The sequence below is a fragment of the Pleurodeles waltl genome, chromosome 7 (assembly GCF_031143425.1).
Source record: "Pleurodeles waltl isolate 20211129_DDA chromosome 7, aPleWal1.hap1.20221129, whole genome shotgun sequence".
In the NCBI taxonomy this organism is placed as follows: Eukaryota; Metazoa; Chordata; class Amphibia; order Caudata; family Salamandridae; genus Pleurodeles; species Pleurodeles waltl.
The window spans coordinates 541,323,598-541,349,424 of NC_090446.1; the positions used below are offsets into that span (position 1 = coordinate 541,323,598).

The window sequence follows — 25,827 nt, forward strand, 5'->3', positions numbered from 1 at the left end:
GGGAGCTCCACAGCGGGGACAGGAGCTGAGACCAGTGACACAGACTCGTCCTCTGATGGGAGCTTCCTTGTGGTGGCGGCAACATCTGTGCCCCCCCCATCTACAGGTACAGCCGCCACCCCCCCTTCCAGCACCGCCCTCCCAGCAGCCCCTCAGCCTTTGCCCCGTGCTCGCTCACCCGGGAGGGTGGGCATCACCTTCGCTGCAGGCACCTCAGGCCCTGCCCCAGTCACCCCTGCTGCCCTCAGTGAGGAGGCCATTGACCTCCTCAGGTCCCTCACTGTTGGGCAGTCTACCATTGTGAATGCCATCCAGGGTGTAAAAAGGCAGTTGCAACAAACCAATGCATTCCTGGAGGGCATTCATTCTGGTCAGACGGCCCTTCAGCGAGCTTTCCAGACTCTGGCCTCAGAACTGATGGCAGCCATTGTCCCTGTGTCTAGCCTCCCCCCTCTAACTTCCTCCACCCAGACCCAATCCCCTGTACCCCAGCCTATCCCAAGCACACCTTCAGACCAGCATGCACACACATCAACACACAAGGGAAGCTCAGGCAAACATAAGCACCACACATGCCACAGGCACTCATGCAAGCATCACACACATGCAGACACACCAACATCCCCTGCCTCCACTGTGTCCCCCTCCTCCTCGTCTCCCTCCCAGTCTTGTCTACACTCACACCTGCATGCACTACCTCTACAGCCACTAGTACCATCAGCAGCACACTCACCACCACACCCCGCTCACGTGCAGTCACCACCCCCACTACCATTCACACGTCCCCTGTGTCCTCTCCCAGTGTGTCTGTGACCCATCTCCCAAGATACACAAACGCAGGCACACACCCACCCAACAGCCATCCACCTCACAACAGCCTCCAGCGCATGCACCTTCACCCAAAGTCATCAAACGAACACCTCCTACAACCACAACCTCTTCCTCCACTCCCAAACCCCCTACAGCTACCTGTCCCAGTGTCTCCAAGAAACTTTTCCTGTCCAACCTTGACCTCTTTCCCTCACCTCCCTCACCCCGTCCGTCTCCAAGGTCCCGAACTAGCACCTCAGCCACAACATCTCTGGGACCAGTGGTGCCTGTAGTCACCGGAATCTGGAGTGCACCGGCTACCAGGGCAGCCAGTGTGGCAGGGAGCCACAGCACAGACAGTCCCCTACCTGTCAAGCATCAGAAGTTGGCCAGTGCCCGGCCGAAGAGGGAGAAGACTCCAGCCACCAAAGCCACTACCAGGGGTACAGGTGGGAGTGTGGAGTCAGCTGCGACACCTTCCAAGGTGGGGAAGGGGCACAAGAAACTCAGCAAGTCTGGGAAGAGTAGCACGGCGGAGAAGACCGCATCATCCCCGCTGCCCAGGAGGTCACCGCCAGCACCAGCCCAGCTGCCCAGGAGGCCACCGCCAGCACCAGCCCAGCTGCCCGGGAGGCCACCGCCAGCACCAGCCCAGCTGCCCAGGAGGCCACAGCCGTCATCCCCGCTGGGACAGAGAGGACTCCCAGCACAAGCTGCGCTGGGCTAGAGAGGACCGCCAGCACAAGCCAGGCTGGGCCATGAAGGACCGCCAGCAGCTGAGTCACTGCAAAGGAGCCCGCCGCTCGGAGCACCGCTGAACAGGGCACCGCCGTCTCAAGCACCGCTGAACAGGGCACCGCCGTCTCAAGCACCGCTGAACAGGGCACCGTCGTCTCAAGCAACGCTGAACAGGGCACCGCCATCTCAAGCAATGCTGAACAGGGCACCGCCATCTCAAGCAATGCTGAACAGGGCACCGCCGTCTCAAGCACCGCTGAACAGGGCACCACCGTCTCAAGCAACGCTGGCCCATGAGCGCCAAGGGCACTGACGCTACTGAGTCCGTCACGGGCAGAATGAAGCACTCTGGGCACTATGCCCCTTCCAGAACCAGTGGAGAGATCCATCCACTACCTCTGTCCTTAGCAGGATGAAGCACTCTGGGCACCATGCCCTCTCCAGAACCAGTGGAGAGATCCATCCACTACCTCTGTCCTTAGCAGGATGAAGCACTCTGGGCCCCATGCCCCCTCCAGAACCAGTGGAGACTGTCATCCACTTGAGAGACTGTGGCTTTGCACTCCCCAGGATATAGCAGTGGGCAACCCACCCACTGTAGAGACTTGAGAGACTGTGTCTTTGCACTCCCCAGGATATAACAGTGGGCAACCCACCCACTGTAGAGACTTGAGAGACTGTGGCTTTGCACTCCCCAGGATAGAACAGTGGGCAACCCACCCACTGTAGAGACTTGAGAGACTGTGGTTTTGCACTCCCCAGGATATAGCAGTGGGCAACCCACCCACTGTAGAGACTTGAGAGACTGGGGCTTTGCACTCCCCAGGATTGTACAGTGGGCAACCCACCCACTGTATTGACTTGAGAGACTGTGGCTTTGCACTCCCCAGGATTGAACAGTGGGCAACCCACCCACTGTAGAGACTTGAGAGACTGTGGCTTTGCACTCCCCAGGATTGAACAGTGGGCATGTGGCCCCCTTGTGGATTTGGCGTTGTGCACTCAACCGGCTGAGGTGCCCCCCCTTTCCCTCCCCTTGAGGTGCCTGTTGTCTTGCTCTCTGATGCCCCTGCATTTTTCTCTCTGTCATGGTCGGGGATCTTGTGTTGTCCTCGCCCATACCGTGTGGGCCCAGTGTTCCACGGACTTAATTGGAGCACTACCTGGACTACTATGCTTGGTGTATATTTTGTTAATGGTGTAAACATATATTTTTGCCTACTTGATTTTAATAGATTACAATGGTTACTCTCATTTTCTTTCGTCTTTGCATTCTTCCGGGGCGTTGGGGGGTGTAACTGTGATGTAACAATATGGATTAGTGTGTGTTGTGGTGGGTGAGGGTGGGGGTGGGGGTGTTGCGTGTGTGTGTCCCTGTTTTTTCCCTTCCCCCTCCCCTGTGTCCTAGGTGCAGTACTCACTGTGGTCTTCGCCGCCGGCGTTCTTGCTCCTGGTAGAGGAGCAGGAAGACTATCGCAGGGAGAATTTGGAGTTCCAGCTCCATGGTGTCCTAGTTCCTTGTGGGGTGTGTAGCGGTGAGCGTTTTCCCTTCGGAATCCTGTTTCCGCTGTGTTCTTATCCACGGTGAATCCACCCCGGAAAAGGTGGCGGATTGGCCTGTTGTGATACTGTGGGCGGTACTTTGTCCTCCGCCTGTCTGTTGGCGGTGACTGCCGCGCTGTTTGTTTGTACTGCCGTGGCGGTCGGAGTGTTAAAGTGGTTGTCTATGTTGCAGGTTTCCGCCACGGTCGTAATTGCAACATTTTTACCGCCGGCCTGTTGGCGGTCTTATCGCCGCTTTATCACTGACCGCCAGGGTTGTAATGACCACCAATGTCTCTCAGAATGGCAAAGGGATGATGAGGAAGAATGGCGAGGATTGGCAGAGTAATAGCTCAATAATGGCTCGATAATGGCAGATTTCTCTTCTGGTCACACCGTTATATCAAAGCTGTCGAACAAGTCTCTTATTTCCCATTGGGCAATATTTGGTGCATCGTTATCTCTGTCCAATAATCCGTCACACACCTTAATAGAATTTTCACCTAACACAGTTCTCATGCAGTTGATTGGCTCCTGTGATTGACGTCTTCAACGGGTCGAATGTCAGGTCAGAAAAGTTACACTTGTCACTCCAGTCAGTAGTTCCATTGTCTTCTCTTAGTCCAGGCGACCTTGCACCTGTTGCGAATTACACTGTTGCATTCGGCAAGAAAGCCTCCTTGAGCAAGTCTGGTCCCATGAGAAAGAATTTACTATGGCTGCACACATATCTCTAACTTCTGGAAAAGTACAGCTTCATGTCCTTCAGGAAAGCAGCACATTGCACGTTATAAAACACAGTTAATATGAGACCAGGCAGCTAGGCCCAGACCCTTGCTAACTAAGGCCTAGTGATTAACTTGTCAAAACCCTAATACATAACTCTTAATGCTAATACAAAATCATACATTAGTACATCGTTAATTCATTATTAGTCAGTTTCATTAATCATCGTATACATTGGTGGCCACTCCCCATAGGCACATTTCAAACATGTACATTATTTCTACATTAACACATCTTGTATGCAGTTTCACTACACATTATATTGCAAGCTTTTCATTCTAATATTAATTCACCATCGACCTATTAAACCGCACAAATTACAACATAAACCATCAGTATACTCCGGAGTCTTAGACTACGCAGGGTCCGTACATCACCAACAACCACGTGGACAATTTCTTAGCACAAAGTGCCACACTCACATGAAGTTCGCCGACTTCCCTACCCTCAGACTGCGGAGTACACCCACTCCTACTAAAACATCACCTGACCTAAAATTCTCACAAACCTCCCAATTCACCTGCGGTATGCATAAGCTGTGCAAGCGCAAACCCTACGTCACTCACACTATCACTAGAATGGCAAGAACATACCCAACTAACTTCAGCAAGCTCCGAGATTCCGGGAAAGTCATTCTGGACTTAGGGGCACATCATCTCTCCAATTTGCATCAATTTAAAACAATTTTCAAACAGTGGTCCTTCATCCTGGGGCCCCCAAGGGCCAAACCATTACCTTTGCTACCAAAACTGATAACATGTCAGAACCTTGATAAGTAAACTTACAAGGAGACACGTCTAGGCCAATGAACCTTTTGACCACGTTTGGAGACTGCCCAGAACAAGATATCTTTCTGGCATCACAATCAATAAGTCAATAGCTCTATCAATATGCACAACAACTAATCAATCAAGCTATATAATAACATTAATAAAGATCAATACAGCGAACGCACCATGACCTTTCAGCCATGAATAACCACACAAACCTAATTATGAGTTAGGATATTTATTCCCTATTAGTTACAATCTAATATCATGTTTATTAGTTTCAACAATAACAAGCACATCAAAACCACTATAACTTGGCAACTCAAGCAAAACTTTATCAAAGCATAGATCATGAACATTAGAACAAAACACGACATTAACATGAGTCAACTTTAGCAGAGCATCATTAGTACATTATTCAACAAAGCAAGAATTCAGTCATTTGTCTATTTGCATCCGATATTAGTGACCTCCTTAACTAACCTCAAATTAGCATCAGCATGTTGGGCTTCATGCAAAACAATTTGGCAACATGAATTTGGAAAACATCTAACTATGGCTTCTATCAAAAGAGCAGTTGGTACCTAGAAAGAAAAGGCAAACAGACAATTACAATTTCATCAGATAGTTACCCATCCGAATGAGTCAGCAACCGCGTCAGTCTTCGTCCTCAGGACATCAGTCGATAAGCCATCAGCCAGGATAGAGTAGGCACGTCTCAGTAGGGCATAGATAAAGAACAAGGCTCTTCACTCATAAGGAGGAGAAGTGCATATCAAACAAGGGGGTAGGATGAGGATGGTTTAAAGTGTCAGACGGCTAAAGACAAAGGGGGTCATTCTGACTCCCGCCGGCCGCGGTAACCGCGGTGCCGGCGGGAGCCGCCAGAATACCGCTGCGCGGTCAGAAGACCGCCGCGGTTATTCTGAGTTTCCCGCTGGGCGGGCGGGCGACCGCCAGAAGGCCGCCCGCCCAGCAGGAAACCCCTTTCCACGAGGATGCCGGCTCCGAATGGAGCCGGCGGAGTGGAAAGGGTGCGACGGGTGCAGTTGCACCCGTCGCGAATTTCAGTGTCTGCTATGCAGACACTGAAATTCTCAGTGGGGCCCTGTTACGGGGGCCCCTGCAGTGCCCATGCCATTGGCATGGGCACTGCAGGGGCCTCTTAGGGGCCCCACGACACCCCTTACCACCATCCTGTTCCTGGCGGCCAAAACCGCCAGGAACAGGATGGCGGTAAGGGGGTCGGAATCCCCATGGCGGCGCAGCTTGAGGATTCCCGAGGGCAGCGGGAAACCGGCGGTACACCGCCGGTTTTCTGTTTCTGACCGCGGCTGTACCGCCGCGGTCAGAATGCCCATGGGAGCACTGCCAGCCTGTTGGCGGTGCTCCCGCGGTCGTTGGCCCTGGCGGTTTTTACCGCCAGGGTCAGAATGACCCCCAAAGTCTCTCAGAATGGCAAGGTTTGGTGGGGAAGAATGGCAAAGAATGGCTTCAAGAGTGGCAAAGTAATGGCTGATTTCTCCTCGGGTCACCCCGTTATATCAAAACTGTCGAAGAAGTCTCTAATTTCCCATTGGCCAATTTTTGGTGCATCCTTATCTCTGTCCAATAATTCTCCACACACCTTACTGGAATTTTCACCTAACACAGTTCTCATGCAGTTTATTGGCTCCTGTGATTGACGTCTTCATCGGGTGGAATGTCAGGTAAGAAAAGTTACACTTTACACTCCAGTCAGTAGTTCCATTATCTTCTCCTAGTCCAGGCGACCTTGCACCTGTTGCGAATTACACTGTTGCATTCGGCAAGAATGTCTCCTTGAGCAAGTCGGGTCCCATGAGAAAGAAATTACTACAGCTACAAACATCTCTCTAGCTTCTGGAAAAGTACAGCTTCGTGTCCTTCAGGAAAGCAGCACATTGCACATTAAAAAAACACAATTAATATGAGACCAGGCAGCTAGGCCCAGACCTTCGCTAACTAAGGCCTAGTGATTAACTTAGCAAAACCCTAATACATGACTCTAATTAAGATACGCTAATACAAAACCATACATTAGTACATTATTAATTCATCATTAGTCAGTTTCATTAATCACAGTAAACATTGGTGGCCACTCCCCGTGGGCACATTTCAAACGTGTACATTATTCTCTATGCAAACACATTTTCTATGCAGCTTCATTACACATTATATTGCATACTTTTCCATGTTAATATTAATTTTAAAGGCTCCAACAGGCTCCAACAGTGTCAATATGTGATAAATTAGCGATCTCAAAAGATGAAATGTACAAAATAGTTCTTAGGTCTCAAGCACCCCGATTTGGAGTTTGAAACAGAAAAACATATTTAGACAATGTACTAAACCCATTTTAGGAGCAGTGGCGTAACAAAGGCCACGGCGGGGCGGTGGGGGATCTCCTATGGGGCCCCCTCAGCACAATACCATGACCTGAGAGGTCCTGAGTGAGTCCGGAGGAGGGGTAGGGGCATCCATGTACTGTGCAGGGAGCCCCTCAAGTTTTGTTACACCACTGTAGACATCTATTCATCGGTGCGATGCACCGGAATGCAAACATGAGAAATGGGCTCTCCTAGACTCAGCGTTCAACAGAATAAAATGTTAACTGTAGTGCAGTGGGCCTCTCACAGTCCAGAGCCCCGTTATCAGTGCACCTGCTCACTGTAGGTGTCACTTGAATAAATGGCAGATCAGTTTCTCGGTTGCCTAAGTAAAACCGTTATCATTTCGCAGTGTTCTACCCTCAAATCAGTTCAAGCGACTCCTCCCGTTCTCAGCTGACTGCTTGCGCAGCCGACGTCGGAGCCGCCCCAATATTAGGTTTCTCTGGCTCCCACGAAGAAGCGCGTGCATTGCAGATGCTGAGGACCCGGAAGCCCTCCCCCTCTGTCTCTCTGTCCAGCATCCCAACTGCGATCTCCGACAACAACAGGCAACGGCAACTGAAGCAACCACAGGCTGCGCACTAACCGGTGGAGGTAAGAAAGGCCCTCTGTTGACGGGAGAGTTAGTTTATGTAGAGGCCATCTGGGCAAAGACAAGCTAGGAACTAATATGTTGCGACAGAAAGTGAATGGTTAGAATGGATCCAAAAACGTATGTCTTTAAGTTTGTAAACGAGTATATATAGTGTAATCTCTCCTTGTTCAGTGGGGTGCCCATCCGCCCCTCTCTGAATCCATCCTCTTTCCCCTACGTGCCCTGTGAGCTCTGCTCGGAGTCGCGGTTCGGCCACGCTCCCCTATGTTTACAGCTGAGAGTGACATGGTGAGGGGCAGCCGGGGCGCCTAGACGAGAAAGGGTCCAGAGAGGAGGAGTTTTAAAGACTAGCGAGTAAACAGTTTGCTTCGAACGAGACCATTAACTCATTACTAACCACAACTGAAATCACTGGAAGCTCTGCCGTGGCAGCTCTGTTATAAGCTGACAGGGGAGCACCGAGACCCCCCTTTCCTAAGTAATTTAGTTGTTTTATATGTCATATTTTGCATGTTCTGTACATAGGTTTGTCACGTTTTAGAAGTCTTACTAATACACCCTCAGTTCTGCTGCAGGAAGTCAGCAGGGCCGAAGTAGCTGCCCCTAATCTCTATGCCCCTGCTAATCTGCGAGTTCGGTTCTGGGTATCTTTCTTTCTTTCTTTCTTTCCCGTGGGTTTGTATGCTTTTGGCTGTAAATCTGGCAGGCATGACTGCTGTGAATATTAGGAAACAACAACCCGAACTGTAGACGAGTTTTGCAGAAGGGTGGCGAGCGAAGATGCAAACCTGCTCCTAACTGTGTGCTCTAACGTTGTACTGTCTCCACTCTGTTGATGATTCACTTGGCGTTTTAGCAGGTTTTGACTGTTTCTTTTTTTTTTTTTTTTATAGTTTTGAGATTAGTTCCCTAAAATATTTTTACAAGTGTTCCTGTTTCTGTTTGATAAAAGGTATATTTTTTTTCAGTGTGTACCACTAGAAAGCTAAGTGACGGTGATCTTTAACTGAGGGGATTCGTTGATGTTTTCAAATATCTTTTTATTGGTGTACTGAAGAGATTAGCATGGATTTCCTATAATATTATCTTCACATATATATACCTTGAGGATGTATATTTATTCCAAGTACCTAGCTGTGGAGTTAAGAATAATACAACTATTCTTACCTCTATTTTCTTATCTTCATGACATTTTGCTACTCTTTATTTTTGTTCCGATATTTTTATAGCAAAATATTTTTGATGTTGATGCTCGATCGTAAAACAGGGACTTGGCCTAAGGTGAGGGGAAACTACACCACTGAACTCCGTGGGGTCTCATTATTTACACAGTCACCCTTTTTGTTATTATTTGATTGTATTAATCAAGTCCACACCCAGTATCAGAAGTTAGAGTCGGGACTGTAGGTCTGACTGGGCTTGCGGTGACTCACAAGGCTCTAACACACAGGCCATGACTGCAGTACATAAGAGTTGGCTCACTGAAGGCAATGATGCCAGAGCATGAGAGACCATAACATTCAGCAGGGGAGTTATGTCCCCTGCAGGGTTCTACCTAAGTAAGTTATTAAGTCATCCCTAGATAGAAGATTTGTGTCTCCATGGGTGATAGAATGCACTCCCAGCATTGCAGACTTTGGAACGCCTCTTCCCCATGATCTGATCATAAACAAATCTAGAAGGAACCTGATGCTCTTTGAACAGCGGGATGCCAAAGAAGACTGTATCAGTTCACTGTAGACTCTTCGACTATCCCATATGGGCAGATCTGCTGGATATTGTATCTGTGGAGGTAGGCAAATTAGCAGAAAGAGGCCTTATTTAGAGTTTGATAAGCAGGATATTCTGTCTGCCATATTACAAGTGCCATAGGCTTTAATGCACTTGTAATATAGCAGATGGATCATCTGCCACATTTGGGATGGAGTATCCAGCCCCCAAAGCGCTAGATGCAGGCCTCAGCTCTTAAAACAGTGAGACTTTACTGAGGGAATGGTATACTGATAGGAGACCTCGATAGGTAAGCAGGAACCTACTAAATCCCTTATGAACAAGCTGAGACTTTGGGCCCCAGTTAGAGTTTGGCGGATCGGTTACTCCGTCACAAACATGGTGGATATCCCATCTGCCATAATACGATTTCTATGGTATATTATGCAATCGTAATACGGTTGATGCAATATTTGTCACATTTGTGATAGAGTAAAACTTTCTGCCAGACTCTAAATCAGGCCCTTTGTTTTCTGGGTCTGAGATGCAGGAGGGCCATGAGTGCTTTGGAGCTTATACCACAGATGGACCCTCAAGTGAGGTTTTTCGTAGGTATCACTATATATGGGGGTAACTTAAAGCTGCAGCTATTGGGAAGTAGAAAGAGTGGCAGCTTACAGGCTGGTCTGTTTAGACAAATTAATGTGCATGGTGTAGACAAGCTTTCTAATGAAATGACCCTCTAGGAGACAAAATCTCCTCGTAGTGAACTTAAAAGGCCTGGTCCATAGAGCCTGCAAGAACCGGAAGCATGTTCTCTAATTTTAAAGCAAGCAAAAACCCAAGAAACTTTCCAGGTCCTTCTGCTCCGAGCAATGATAGAACTACTTCTTTCTTCTCATGACCAGGCACAGGTTACAGTGTAGACCTTTCTAGTAATGGACTTGGAAAACCCACTGCTACTCCATTAAAGCCCTATGAGACTTTCTGAATATGGCAGATAGCAGTCTCAGGATTGGAAAATGGGGGAAATACTTCAGCATTTGCAGACCGGCGAAAGATTTTGGACACATTGTCTTTCAAAAATGTTTACATACGTCCACACATCAGCCTACGAAGGCTGCATCGAGCCTGCGTATTAGCCGGAGGCAGGCTGCACCTACCTCTCTGTCAGTTCATGTCGGGCTGCATCTGCCTCGCTGTTGGCCCAGTTTGGGTCTGTCTTTGCTGTGCTGTTGCCCATGTCGGTCTGCATCTGCCTCGCTGTTGGCCCAGTTTGGGTCTGTCTTTGCTGTGCTGTTGCTCATGTTGGGCTGCATCTGCCTTGCTTTCAGCACAGTTAATCCTGAACTGTCTCAATGTTCTCACTGGCCTGGGTTGGGGGACCACAGCTGCTCTGACAAGTGCCCATGCAGTGGTGCCACGGCATGTCAATTAACACCAGACCATCCCTGGTGGCCTCATTCAGAGCAAACATGGGTCACCCTCAACATCCTCAGCTGCTGTTGAACTGCAGGCGATCACTTTGGATCTCCACCTGAAGTAGAGCTGAGATGATTGGTTTGCGCTAGCAGTGCATAAAGGAATGAAAGAATAAATTCCTACCCACTACATCACCAGGGATAAGAACCAGAGAAACGGATTGAACTAACTGCACATTGATGCGCCCGGAATTGTCATCTACACCTGAGCCTTACTCATGCTTCCACTATAGTCACTGCTGGACAGATATAATTAGGGTCACACGGAAGTGGGAAAACATTCCTGTTTACTTGATTGAATTGTATAGCGAAAACAATCCTGTTAGCTTGAGTGAATAGTATATTTTTGAGCCCTGCTGTAAAATTAAAAAATACTTTATTTTTCTGAAACACAAGCAATGGGCTATTGTGTCAGTTTGATTGTTGGGCTGTGAACTCATGCCCCACACAATTCCTTCCTGAGAAACCTGTAACTGCTGACTCTTACTGTCCTCAGAGTCAAGTGTGGAAAACGCTTTGCCTGGCCCTGATTGCAGAGCCGTAGGAGGACTAACCACAGGACACCTATGAAAGTGATCTCAGCCACAGTGTTTGCAGTCCATTATCGCGTCTGCCCTGTAGCCTCCTGAATTGGGTCTGAACCTGGGTCATGATGTGAGGAGCTGGAGGAAAGCAAATTAATCGAAGAGAACAGCATGTTTCTTCAGTCGGAGAAGTTACAAACATCTAACTCTACAGTGAGTGATAACACATTTACTTTTAGGTGTGGAATGTGGAATTGAAAACATCTTCAGAGAGATCCTCAAAAAGTAAGAGAAGTTGCATATCAGACTTTGTCAAAGTCTTCTTTTGCCACATCCCAACACGTGTGATGATCTGAAGTATTATAATAACTGAATACGTTTACATACGGCATTCCTGTCATTTTAACCATCATTTAATGAGGCGTACCTCAAGATATAACTCTCTTGCAAAGGTCATTTAATAGATAGGTACTTGCTAGGCGCAGGTACTAGCTCACCTTCCAGATCAATCCAATGGATTTGGCTCAACCCTTCAAAGACAAAGATCTTTCTCTCAGTCTAAACAGATATTCTCTTGCCTTCGGTTCACTTTGCAACTACTTTTTTTCTTAATTTATTTTTATTTGCTTTCATGTAACAGAAAACATACAAACAATAAACTAAGAGTCAACAGTAGGCATACAGGACAAGACACCACTCATGGATCACAAACACCATAAAAGTGAAATATGGAAATAAAAAACAGTATACCATTTGCTGATGGAAGTTCCCTCTAGTCTTGTAGGACTAGGAGATGCCTCCTCTGTGTCTATTCCCAGGCTGCTCCCTCAGGCACAATTCCCTCTCCAGCTTGGTAAACCCTCCCAGGAGCGTCAGAGTTCCCATATCTTAGCAAGTTTCCTGGGTCATTCCCTGGCCTTATACACCATATCCTCTGCCCTCATACACCACACCATTTTGATCTTCCAGAGGCCTAGTGTAGGCACTACCACACTCCTCCAAAGCAGTATTACAACACACCTCACAACGTCCAGCGTCAAGTTGCACAGGAGGAGTGTGTATATATTCAAGGGCTGTTCGCCCCAATATTGCCAGAGCTACGAATTGAGGGGTAAGGGCCAATTCATCCCCAATCACGAGGACAATATGTGAGTGACTGCCTGCTAAAAGCTCTGTATTTGGGGACAGTGTCATAGGGTGTGTAGCAATGTCCCACTTGGTTGCAGCCCTAAAGGCAAAGCTCCCTATCCATCCACCCCATACGATTTAGCCTTGATCTGTATAACAGGTCATGTGAATGATCTTTAATTGAACCAAGCAGAAGCCCATCTTTGTAGCCACCACCATAGGGGGGCGGCAGGCCTCCCTCCCTCTAGTTTCTCAAGGTCCTGTGTCCTTCCATCTTTCAACGTGGTCAGTGGAGGGAAACTATGCAACAATGGGGTGCTATAGATCTGAGATATGATGTGTTACATTAAGAGGGCTTCCACTGCTTTATATTCTAGTGTTCTCTGTTACGTCCTGTAGTAGATCCCTGTATCCCGGTAGAATATGCAGAACCCAGGGATAGCTTAAGTATTGACTCCCTGTAAGCTTTTCATTCCCTCTGCAGGTCAGGAAAGGATATCAGCCCATTTTCCACCCATATGTCACCCAGCTTGGTGATACCTAGAAGATCCCATTTACAATGGCCTTCCACCAATTGAAGGTTTTTGAATAATTCAGTGGCCTCTAGGGGGGTCTCCAGGGTAACTCTGTCGCTCCAGCCCAGCTGTCTTGCTGCCATAACTCCACACCCGTGCCACCAAAGCAGTTAGGTTTAGGAGGGCCTCAAGTGTTTCTTCACCACAAAGAATTTCTCACATTGCCTTTGCCCAGTGGTGATATAGTTAGGATAACTGATCACGAAGTTCCACAGTAGGCTCCAAGGTCCGTGGTTCCTGGCCACTTGCAGAATATTGTTTCTGTCTCAAAAATTAAACAGCTGCACTACTATCAGTCAAAGCAGCGTCCAGGGGCTGGTGGCCTGCCGGGGATCCAGTGTGTAGAGCTTGGGCACCTTGCCCCCTAGTACCATTGATAGAAGCCTTTCTTCCTCAAACAGCTCCATACGGACCCTCTGACTGTACAGACACTCCCACTATGAGCTTACTGTTGCATCTGAAGCACCCTTCCGCATGGACAAACTTGTCTATGAGGAAGGTCACCTCTTTTTGTAGGGTGGTTAGTTGGGCCTGGGTCTTATTCATGGTTAGGCCGATTTGCACAAGAGTGGACTCCACCTCTGCCAGCTTGTCTGTCAGTTTCCTAGTCTAAGTACAGTACGTTGAAGTCTAGGACCACAAGTTAATCTTGGCCTCCAATGTAGACTTGGTTTCCAGGATTGTCCCTATGATTTCGGTTGTGTGGGCATCCAACCTGGTATCCAAAGACTCTTGATATGGCCCCTGGCTCTCCCCCAGTTCCTGCATGGGTTGCGCACCTAGTACCATCCTGGCCAGCTTTGGGCCCACTATAGTGGTGGTGGGCCTCTAATCTGCAACAGAAGGGCCAAAGAAGGAGAGGGCTTTGGTTCCACCCCCCCACCCCAATATTGCAGTCAATTACACTCCGATGTCAGAAAGCTACCTATAAAAATACAGTACTGCGGCCACTGCTTCATAAGCTGTCCAAGACTCCCCCATGTTCGTTAGAGGCTGCCCCTAGAAGGTTGTGGACCACACTCTCTGCAAAAACCCTCCCACCCTTCAGCTGAGTCCCAAGAGTCGGGCGTGCTGAACCCAGGCCCCAGCAGGTAGGCAGGGCAGTACAGAGCTTCCACACTGATCCCCCAAGCATGAGCACCCCTTATTAATGTCCGCACTTCCCTTTTGTTTTTGGCTGCATTTACTGCCTGATAACTTCACACCAGCCTTTAGCAGGCCTTACCCTGCTGGGCCGCACTCAACTCTGCTCCTTCCAACACAAGAGTACTCAGCAGTCAAGAGGCAGGCTACCGGCCTCCTAAGGAGTCCACCCCCACAGCGCGTCTGTATCTGCCCAGGGATAATCCACTGCAGTACCTTCAGGTCAGGGGACCTGGAAGCTGCAGAGGGCACTGTTGAAATAAGATGTACTGGCAGTTGGCATCTTGCCTTCAGCGTCCTTCTCTGTCTGCGCAGAGCCAGTCTCAGCACTACCGTTGGTTGTCACTGACTGCAGGTGTCCCGATCGTTAAGGCATCCCACCACAGGGTCACAGCTGTGCTGTCATAAGTTTTGGGGAGGCACAGGTGGCACCACAGGTTCAACAGGCAGCAGGCAGTTAGCACCGGTGCACTGATTCAAGTGACCACCGCCGTCTTCGCCCAGGCCATGCCCGGCAACTACTTCTTTCTTGTGAAGTGTCATCTAATCCTCTGACATTCTAATAGTCTCCCAGCAATGGTCGGTCTAGATTTCACAATGAGGTCCCGCACTGACTAAAACAATAGCAGCTCCCTAGGACAATTGTATGACAGGCTATCCAAACAAAAATAACACATACAAAGTATGGCACAAACAATTTTTGAAGACTTAACATATGTAAAGTAAAAAATAATTAAGACAAAAATGTAGAAAACCAAAATATCAGCAGAAAATAAATTGCATTTCAAACGTAACTTAAAAAAATATCAACTTATATACTAAATATGTAAAAAAAATGTTAGAACTTACAAACGTTATAAATATGTATTTAGAATAAATACAAATAATAGTTAAATGTAAATAAAATATACCAATATTTAGTACTGATATCAAAATTGTAAAACAAAAAATTATGAAAATAAAAACATTTCTCCAAACAATAATACAAAAGTACTTTAGTTTAAGATATCTTTTACAGTTAAATCACAAAATTATGTTAACAAATGTAAAAACATACACATTAAAAAATTTAACTTGGAGGCGTTAAATTCACTACTCCCACTCCATCTGATTTTTTTTACTATATCAAACAATGTGCTATAATCTCTACAACTTCTTCTAGGAAAACATTGATATGATTTAGATGGGCTTTGCTAATAACCCTGTTGGGCCTGATAGTTTTCAATGCGCACTACAGGGTACCTTCCTTCCTAAGTACACTATGGCTGTTCCTCAACACGTTTGTCTTCAAGCAAAATGTGCTGTGATTAATTGTATTTTAAGCACCTCTTACTCTGGTGGTGCTGCCAGAGCCTTGGGAGCTGGCTGTTGTTAAATCTTTATTGATAAAACAAGCAGCTGATCCAAGTATTTCCTCTCATTTGAGGCCTAGTCCCCTGCTTCCGGCTCTTTCCAAAATGCTACAAAAGTTAGTCAATGAACAAATAATGGACTTACTTGAAAATGTAAACATTCTCTACCTCTCACAGTTGGGGTGTAGGTCCAGGGCCTCCACAGAATCTGCTCTTCTAGAAGCATCAGAAACAATTAAAGTCACACTGGATAAGGGTTAGAATGCTGTGCTATTCCTATTAGAATTGTCTGCAGCATCTGACCCAGGGAAATTGGCATATGTGGCCAGGTTTGGACACGGTTCCAGCCTTTTCTTTCAAATAGAAGGCAGGTGGTATCCATTGGTCTATTTATCTCAGTAGAAAAATCCCTGAGGTATCGGGTCTCGCAGGGCTCATCACTCAGACTGACATTGTTTTGTGTTTATAAATCTTTTAATTACTTTAATCAACTCGTTTGGCATTTCTAACACCTTTTATGCAGATCATACTCAATTGATTGTGTCTCTTGACAGGAATGTTTTGATTCTGAACTAATTTTTAAATTTTTTTTATAAGTATCTCCTGTTGGATGGAACATAACCATCTAAAGTGTTATGCAGACAAAAGGGAGATTCTATTATATGAAAAAAATAGTATTTCCACCCACCAGATCTGGTGGGCAAGCAACCTTACGCCTTCACTGCCCGAGTAGAGTTGGCTAGGAATTTAGGAGTCAGATTTAACTGTGCTCTTTCTTTTCAACCTTATAAGTTTCCACCCCTTATGCAGAGTAAGGTGTTGGCATAGGCAAGACCAAGGAGTTGCCTATGCCAATGGAAACTGCCTCTGCTATTGCTTCGCGTCTATGCTCTCTACCATGAGCTAACTTGCTTACCATGCCTGTGATTCCTAGCTGCCCTATATCCCAAAGGTCCATTTTGTTATCTAAGGACTCAAGTACTTTAAGGCCTCAAATAGGACATACTATTTTCATGTCAAAGGTTCCCAAATTACCCCTTGCTGTATTGAAGAAAGGAACTCATTGATAAACAAAGTCTTGCATTGGATTAGAAATGTTAGACACTGTTACTCAATTGTCCATTCTGATATTGTGTATGCGAGACGTATTAGATCATATGATGGTCAGTGGGATTTTATTGAGCTTAAACTTGCAGCCCCAGAGTTGGTAGGGGGGGCTAATTTATTAGCTCAGTGTATCCCCCCTTTCCAAAGTCAGAAATCTGCTTTAGGCTGAGGCTCCCAGTGGCTGTCAAGACTTCCACCAGTAATGCAAGGTCTAGTGCAGGCCAGAAAAATTGAGCTTCCCTGCTTATCCCCCTCATAGTGGGTTATGCCTGCTTGACTGGCTCTCCAGTTCCTTTGGTAGTTAAATTACCTCTTGCCTCTTATCGGGTCGAGCAGCTTCCCACTGGGGATTGTATGGCTACCGTCCCCGTTGATATAGAGAAGAATGTCTGCAATCTGCCCGCCCTAAGAGCCAATGCATGAACTGGTCCCCAACACTACCTCCCAACATTCTCCTTACTTTTTACAGTTATTACATTGGAATATAACTGGTATTAAAATGAAAGTGGCAGATGAGAACTTGGGAGGCATTTGATGGTTTCCATATCTGTACCCTCCAAGAGACCTGGGCAGTAGCAAAGAGGCAATACCCTCGGTTGCAGGAAGGCCTTCCAGAGGGCTTGCTGTATGGATCAAAATAGGACTCAACTGCCTAATCAAGGTGATTAAAACTGATTCCTTGCCCTAAAAATAATACCAAAGTGTGGGGAATCTGAATGTACAGGTTAATATTTACAATAGGTTGTCCCCCTTAAATAATCTCTCTCAGACCCTGGAATCTTTTAATTCACTCAGAAGCTTATGAGGAGGGATCCCACTTGGCCATAGCAGGTGATTTTAATTCTTGTTTTGAGCTTTACACCCCTATGCTAGATCTGATAAAGGCAGAGGATGAATGCTGGGGAATCCCTTCTTAACCCATTTCCAGGAAGATGCATATAACAGCCGCTTACCCTCTGATTTTATTTAAAACAAAACCAACTTTTAAGAGGGGTGATTATCAAAATGAAATTTATTACAATGTGTAAGATATGAGAATTTGGCATGAAATGGCCAAAATTGTGGTCATAGATTGCCATGATGGTGGCCACTTTCCTCTTCTGTTGTTTTTAAAGGGGTCACAGATCAGGGAAATATCTTGCCCCAAGACATCATAACTTATTGCAACAGCCCTGGTAAACAACAGACAGAATGTGAAATGAGCAGCCTTATTTAATACTGCAAGGGCCCTAAAAGAAATAGATAACTAGGCCTGTGCAGCATTTCATAAACTTAAAACCCAGGTCTATACAACTTCTCAGATCCTGACTGTACATGAAGATCTGTTTGCTAACCTGGGGAGAGTATTCGTCAAAGAGGTTAAGGCCCGTAATATTCTCCCCAAGACACATGAATGGTTCAACCATCACTGCAGGGAGGCAAAAACAGCTTTGGTGGATGCTGTAAGGAGCAAAATAAGGACTGGTATTACTACCACTAGAAAGGAGTATACGAAGGCTATTAAGACCAGCAAATCCCTGTGGGAAGCTCAGGTTTGGGACGACCTGTTGGAAGCAGCAAACGTCAGGAATGTAGATGGTTTTGGCACTTGATCACCCACGATGGACATAGGGATTATGCTTGTCCAGATTGCTACATACCCACATTAGAGTGGGTTAAACATTTTCTGATCTCTATGCAGACCCATCCTGCATGAAGAAGTATAATAGCTGCAAGACCCCCTCTACCTCTGAAGCCATTGAAGATGTACTGGTAGTATTTATATTGGAATAAACTTTGTATGCACTTGAGGCTCAAAAAGCAGGGAAAGCTCCTGGCCCTGACAGAATCCTCTCTGATTTATATTGCTCTGAACCCTTGATTTGGGATCCCTATATAAATTGCCTTTCCAACGCTCTAGCAGCAGGTGCTCCAGTACCTTTCTCCTAGAAAGGTGCAGACATTTTACCTATTTATAAAAAGGGAGACAGATAAGCTCCAGGCAATTATCGGCCCATACGACTCATTGACAATATCCAAAATATCTATAGGAAGCTATTCAAGGTAAAGGTATGGAAATGGATACGGTCCGAAAAAGTGCTGTTGTACTTTCAGGAAGGTTTTGTTGTCAAGACCAGCATGATTGATCAAGTCCTGGGGTTCTTGACTAGAAATAGAAAATCACTGATATTGACAGGGGATTGCTCTTTGTTGCATTTGTATACTTGAGGGTCGCATTCAACCTCATCCCAAGGCCAAAACTCTGGGAGATTTGGGGAAAATTGGGATTCCTGCTGGCCTGCACTCGCTTATCTAGCAACTATGTTCAGAACATTTTGCTAGGGTCAGGTAGGGACTGGGAAGGGAGACCATGGATGATATTCTTATTAGAAGAGGTGTCTGCCAGGGATGCTTCCTAGCTCCCACTCTCTTCCTGTTGTTCATTAATGTTTGTATTTCACATGTGCAGGTTTGCGAGAATGACGCTGTAGGAGGCTGGACTGGCTTGTAGTGAGTTCCAAGGGGTACTTGCACCTTGCACCAGGCCCAGTTATCCCTTATTAGTGTATAGGGTGTCTAGCAGCATAGGCTGATAGATAATGGTAGCTTAGCAGAGCAGCTTAGGCTGAACTAGGAGACGAGTGAAGCTCCTACAGTACCACTAGTGTCACTTGCACAATATCATAAGAAAACACAATACACATTATACTAAAAATAAAGGTACTTTATTTTTATGACAATATGCCAAAGTATCTCAGAGTGTACCCTCAGTGAGAGGATAGGAAATATACACAAGATATATGTACACAATACCAAAACTATGCAGTATAGTCTTAGAAAACAGTGCAAACAATGTATAGTTACAATAGGATGCAATGGGGACACACAGGGATAGGGGCAACACAAACCATATACTCCAAAAGTGGAATGCGAACCACGAATGGACCCCAAACCTATGTGACCTTGTAGAGGGTCGCTGGGACTATTAGAAAATAGTAAGGGTTAGAAAAATAGCCCTCCCCAAGACCCTGAAAATTGAGTGCAAAGTGCACTAAAGTTCCCCAAAGGACAAGGAAGTCGTGATAAAGGAATACTGCAGGAAAGACACAAACCAGCAATGCAACAACGATGGATTTCCAAACGAGGGTACCTGTGGAACAAGGGGACCAAGTCCAAAAGTCACAATCAAGTCGGAGATGGGCAGATGCCCAAGAAATGCCAACGGTGGATGCAAAGAAGCTGCTACTGGACAGTAGAAACTTAGGATTCTGCAGGAACGACAAGGGCTAGAAACTTCCCCTTTGGAGGATAGATCCCCCACGCCGTGGAGAGTCGTGCAGAAGTGGTTTCCTGTGGAAATACAGCCAACAAGCCTTGCTAGCTGCAAATCGTGCAAAAAGGGTTTTTGGACGCTGCTGTGGCCCAGGAGGGACCAGGATGTCGCCAATTGCGTCTGGAGACAGAGGGGACGTCGAGCAAGACAAGGAGCCCTCTCAGCAGCAGGTAGCACCCGCAGAAGTTCCAGAAACAGGCACTACGAGGATGCGTGAAATGGTGCTCGCCGAAGTTGCACAAAGGAGTCCCACGTCGCCGGAGACCAACTTAGAAAGTCGTGCAATGCAGGTTAGAGTGCCGTGGACCCAGGCTTGGCTGTGCACAAAGGATTTCCGCCGGAAGTGCATGGAAGCCGGAGTAGCTGCAAAAGTCGTGGTTCCCAGCAATGCAGTCTGCCGTGGGGAGGCAAGGACTTACCTCCACCAAACTTGGACTGAAGAGTCACTGGACTGTGGGAGTCACTTGGACACAGTTGCTGGATTCAAGGGACCTCGCTCGTTGTGCTGAGAGGAGACCCAGGGGACCGGTGATGCAGTTCTTTGGTGCCTGCGGTAGCAGGGGGAAGATTCCGTCGACCCACGGGAGATTTCTTCGGAGCTTCTAGTGCAGAGAGGAGGCAGACTACCCCAGCAGCATGCACCACCAGGAAAACAGTCGAGAAGGCGGCAGGATCAGCGTTACAGAGTTGCAGTAGTCGTCTTTGCTACTATGTTGCAGGTTTGCAGGCTTCCAGCGCGGTCAGCAGTCAATTCCTTGGCAGAAGGTGAAGAGAGAGATGCAGAGGAACTCTGATGAGCTCTTGCATTCGTTATCTCCAGTTTCCCCAGAGACAGAGACCCTAAATAGCCAGAAAAGAGGGTTTGGCTACCTAGGAGAGAGGATAGGCTAGCAACACCTGGAGGAGCCTATCAGAAGGAGTCTCTGACGTCACCTGGTGGCACTGGCCACTCAGAGCAGTCCAGTGTGCCAGCAGCACCTCTGTTTCCAAGATGGCAGAGGTCTGGAGCACACTGGAGGAGCTCTGGACACCTCCCAGGGGAGGTGCAGGTCAGGGGAGTGGTCACTCCCCTTTCCTTTGTCCAGTTTTGCGCCAGAGCAGGACTAAGGGGTCCCTGAACCGGTGTAGACTGGCTTATGCAGAATTGGGCACAAATGTGCCCAAGAAAGCATTTCCAGAGGCTGGGGGAGGCTACTCCTCCCCTGCCTTCACACCATTTTCCAAAGGGAGAGGGTGTAACACCCTCTCTCAGAGGAAGTCCTTTGTTCTGCCATCCTGGGACAAGCCTGGCTTGACCCCAGGAGGGCAGAAACTCGTCTGGGTGGCATAGAGGGGGCAATTCCATGTTCTTAGACATGTTACATGGCCATATTCGGAGTTACCATTGTGAAGCTACACATAGGTAGTGACCTATGTGTAGTGCACGCATGTAATGGTGTCCCCGCACTCACAAAGTCCGGGGAATTGGCCCTGAACAATGTGGGGGCACCTTGGCTAGTACCAGGGTGCCCACACACTAAGTAACTTTGCACCTAACCTTTACCAGGTAAAGGTTAGACATATAGGTGACTTATAAGTTACTTAAGTGCAGTGTAAAATGGCTGTGAAATAACGTGGACGTTATTTCACTCAGGCTGCAGTGGCAGGCCTGTGTAAGAATTGTCAGAGCTCCCTTTGGGTGGCAAAAGAAATGCTGCAGCCCATAGGGATCTCTTGGAACCCCAATTCCCTGGGTACCTCAGTACCATATACTAGGGAATTATAATGGTGTTCCAGTAAGCCAATGTAAATTGGTAAAATTGGTCACTAGCCTGTTAGTGACAATTTGAAAGAAATGAGAGAGCATAACCACTGAGGTTCTGATTAGCAGAGCCTCAGTGAGACAGTTAGTCACTACACAGGTAACACATTCAGGCACACTTATGAGCACTGGGGCCCTGGAGAACAGGGTCCCAGTGACACATACAACTAAAACAACATATATACAGTGAAAAATGGGGGTAACATGCCAGGCAAGATGGTACTTTCCTGCAGACGCCCACAAGATCGCTAGGCTGAAGATGCCGGGTCTGCTATTTGCAGATGACGCACTGCTCATGTCCAAAACTGCACAGGGCTTAAATCCTGCTGGAGAGATTTAGCCTATTCTGTAAAGATCACAGACTAGAAATCAACAACAATAAAACTAAATATATAGTGATCAGCCTCTGGAAAAAAGTGTGTTGGAATGTGGTCTTAGAAGGAGCCATATTATATAGGGTGTCTGAGTTTGATTATTTAGGGGTACGATTTAACGATTCTCACAAATGGTCTGGCCAAATGCAAAAAGCTTACTGACACTTAAACATGGACCTGGGGCAATCATTAGAGTTGCCCACAGGGCCGCCTCCTAAATGATTTCCCCATCCCTGAAGCTCTATAAAGCTTAAGCTCGCAGGATGGCTCTGTACGGGCCGAGTTGTGGATCTATTGTAATCTTGATGTATTAGATAGAAGTGACACCTCTTTCACTAAAACCCTGTTGAGACTCCCAGAGTGCCACTTTACTACGGTTTAGATATGATCAATCAACTTTAGCCTACTCTCAGATATTACCTGTTTAAAATCCATTTTGTATTGGGTCATTCTATAGACAGCAGAAGAATTAGAGCCCTACAGAGCTTGTTTTAGGGCAGAGGTCTTCAAACTGGGGGGGCGGGCCCCCCTTTGGGGGCCCCAAGTGATCCCAGGGGGGGGCGCCAAACTCTGGCAAAAAGAAATATTATACAAATAACATGCCTTTGTTTTAAGCAGAAGCATGTTATTGCAGTTTTAAAAATGTAACAGTACTTAACTGCAATGTTTAAATAGGATTAAACCTATTTAAACATTGCCATCTTTCTAAAATAATAGTGAAAAATTCTGAAGGGGGGGCCCAATGATTTTTACTTTTCAACTGGGGGGGGCGCGGCATTAAAAAGTTTGAAGACCACTGTTTTAGGGAGATATTGGCTAATAATCGAGCACGTGATCCCTTGGCTAACCCATATTAATGCCTGGTTGACCAGGTTGAGATTGAGAGAATATTGGCTCCTACCCTCCACAATCCCAAAGAGCAGTGGTGTAGCGTGGGGGGTGCAGGGGGGGCCGGCCGCACCGGGCGCAACATGGGGGGGGGGGGGCGCGCTCGGGAGACTCGAGTGCTAAAATCCACGGGTTAGGGGGCGCAAATTACTTGCCTTGCCCCGGGTGCTGACAACCCACGCTACGCCACTGCCAAACAGTGCTAGAGAAACTGTTAACACTCTCTATTAAGAATTTGTCTACTGCTCCAAAATTTCAGCTTTTTCTTCGGGCAGTCTAAGAGACTCCTATCTGTCTTTTTAATTAGGTTAGAACATCCTCTTTCACTAGAACTTGGTCTAAAGATGTTATTACTGCCACCTTGTGGCCCATGGGCTGTAATGTCGAGGAGCATGTCGAACATCTATGATTTTTCTGCAGTGCTTTAGCTAAACAACATGCACGCTGGATTATTTCGCTCTGTCGGCTGTTTGGGCTCAGAGATAGACGCCATGCACTAAGAGTCTGTAAATCAGACAACAGGAGAAATATTGTGTACTCAATCTCACTCAAAGTTTTTCACCTCATTGTGGCAAGGCAAATTCATTGCCACAAAGGCACACTCTTTGAATATATGCATGTTCTGAAAGATTTTATGCATTATGTACTTTACGTTTTAATCCGGAGGTTTATAATATCAATCCGGATGACATAGTGGGCCCATTTTCTGATCCCACCTTTGGACTTTTACTGAGTTTTTTGTTTTCTTGTATTAGAGATAGCATGGAGATATACCATTTGCATCAGCTTTTAAAGGAATGTGCTGTGGCGTTGAATTAGTTATGGAATGTATTACACTGAACTATGTTTTTACCTTTGTATGTCATATGTGAATTTACTGTTTTATATTGTACTTGTACGGTTCTTTGAACCGAAATAAAGTGATTAAGAGATAAGCGTACAATATATTTCAGCAAATATATACATTGTATTCAACATTATACAATTTATGTACATAAATAAAAACTAAAATTGCTAAATTAACAATTACAATTGGTAATAAATATATTTGAAAATGTTCCTTATTAAATGCAGCATAAAAATAGATTATATCACCTCCAGCCCCGTTTGCCTAGAGACACCCAAAAAATAAGTAAGAATAATATTATAAAAAAGTAAACAATGCTCAGTAATTCAAAAACATACTATATATTTATTACACAAAAAACTAAAGCATAATTTAATTAATACATACAGTTAATCTACAAAATCTATTTTGCCAATCAATTAAAAAATACAATTGAAACTAATAAATCATGCAAATAAAAAATAATTTACATAATTAATAATCACATTAACCAACTAATTTATTTAGAAAAACGATTCATAATTAATAAAAGAAATCCTGCCACCCTACAAACCCAACAACCAGTCAACAACTAAATAACAGATCTTTACATCTAATACCAAATCAGTCAGTCAATCATAAAAGCTTTATTCGATTTAGACTAATCATAAAAGCACACATAAAAAAATAAAACCTGATCAGCAGAATAATAAGAAAAACAAAAAAATTGTCTTAAATGAATAATCGAATACCAGTTAAAATAAGAACAGCACTGATACATAGTTGATAAAAGTCCTTCTCAGCAACATCTCACATATTGGCTCAAATAGCTGTTAGACTGCAACCATAACGTTTTCTAATAGAAAGAGCCTCTCTAGTAAAATTAAGAACGGCCAGACAAACCTCCTGGGACTCCAGCGGATGCAGGAGTCTCAGGCCATCTTGAAAAGAATGTGGCCTCACCGAGCTGTGGAAGCAGAAAAGATAACCTGGGGAAATGGTAAAGTAAACAAAAAAGTTTTAAAAAAACGCAGCAGTCAGTTGGCTGATAGCATTATCACAGGGACAAGGGGGTAGATTATCCGCCCAACCTCCCTAAGTAGGAAATGCCACTAGAAAGTGCACAGTACCTAAACGTAGTCTAGTCAAATAAAATCTATGCTGGGGATTAGAAATAAATGACAGATACAATTGCAGCACTGATACAGTAGCAGTCTCACTAAGATCATACAAACATTGTGACCAAGTAGAAGATCATTGGCAGGCCAGCCAGCGACCTTTCCATATATGCCGATTTTAAGAACAATTTTGCATGTGGACGAATATGGGCTGTGTCATCAAAAAAATTCCATAAAACCTAGTTCTCCAAGGACACGTTTAACGTATCCTAACCATGGGATCTTATCATAATTAGACAAAGACAGGTAGTCAGAGGTAATTGTTCTGGAAAATTCTAACTCATCTGAAGACCACATTTTGACCCAGAGTAATAGAGGGGCAACACCTATTAAGCATTTCAGGTAATTTAGGCCCACCTCTGAGCGACAAAAAGGCATAGTGGGCCCTTGTTGAACTATCAACAGTTTTCTAAGACAAGCATTCTCTGCAACCTGGACAGTTGCTAGATCCCCAAACGCCACTCCCATAGGATGCAACTGCCAGACATTTTGCTCTATACAGGGTCAGTAACTCTCTAACAGATTTTTTGCCAGGCTTAGCTGCAAAACGAAAGAGTGCTTTAACTTTTCTATTGACTTTTACCCCCCAATGTAACAAGAGGGTCCCATTTTAACGGATTGTTAAAAAGGATCCCTAGATAGCAGAATCTGAAACTGTTTCCACATCGTTTCCCTGTAGATAAAATATTTTAGTCTTAGTAGTTGTAGGGCCACATACCATAACATACGTTTTATTTTTAATTCACTTTCAAATCCAATGAGGATGTGAATTCTA

At 45.9% G+C, this 25,827-nt stretch overlaps 1 protein-coding gene across 1 annotated transcript in view; it reads left to right on the top strand.

Moving 5' to 3' along the window:
- The first annotated feature begins 7,513 nt into the window (after positions 1-7,513).
- LOC138304316 (membrane-spanning 4-domains subfamily A member 4D-like) overlaps positions 7,514-25,827 on the top strand; it is a 301,440-nt gene continuing 283,126 nt past the window's right edge. Inside the window, exon 1 of the mRNA XM_069244273.1 lies at positions 7,514-7,651. The gene's annotated coding sequence lies outside the window, so the exon portion shown is untranslated. The remainder of the gene's footprint in view (positions 7,652-25,827) is intronic.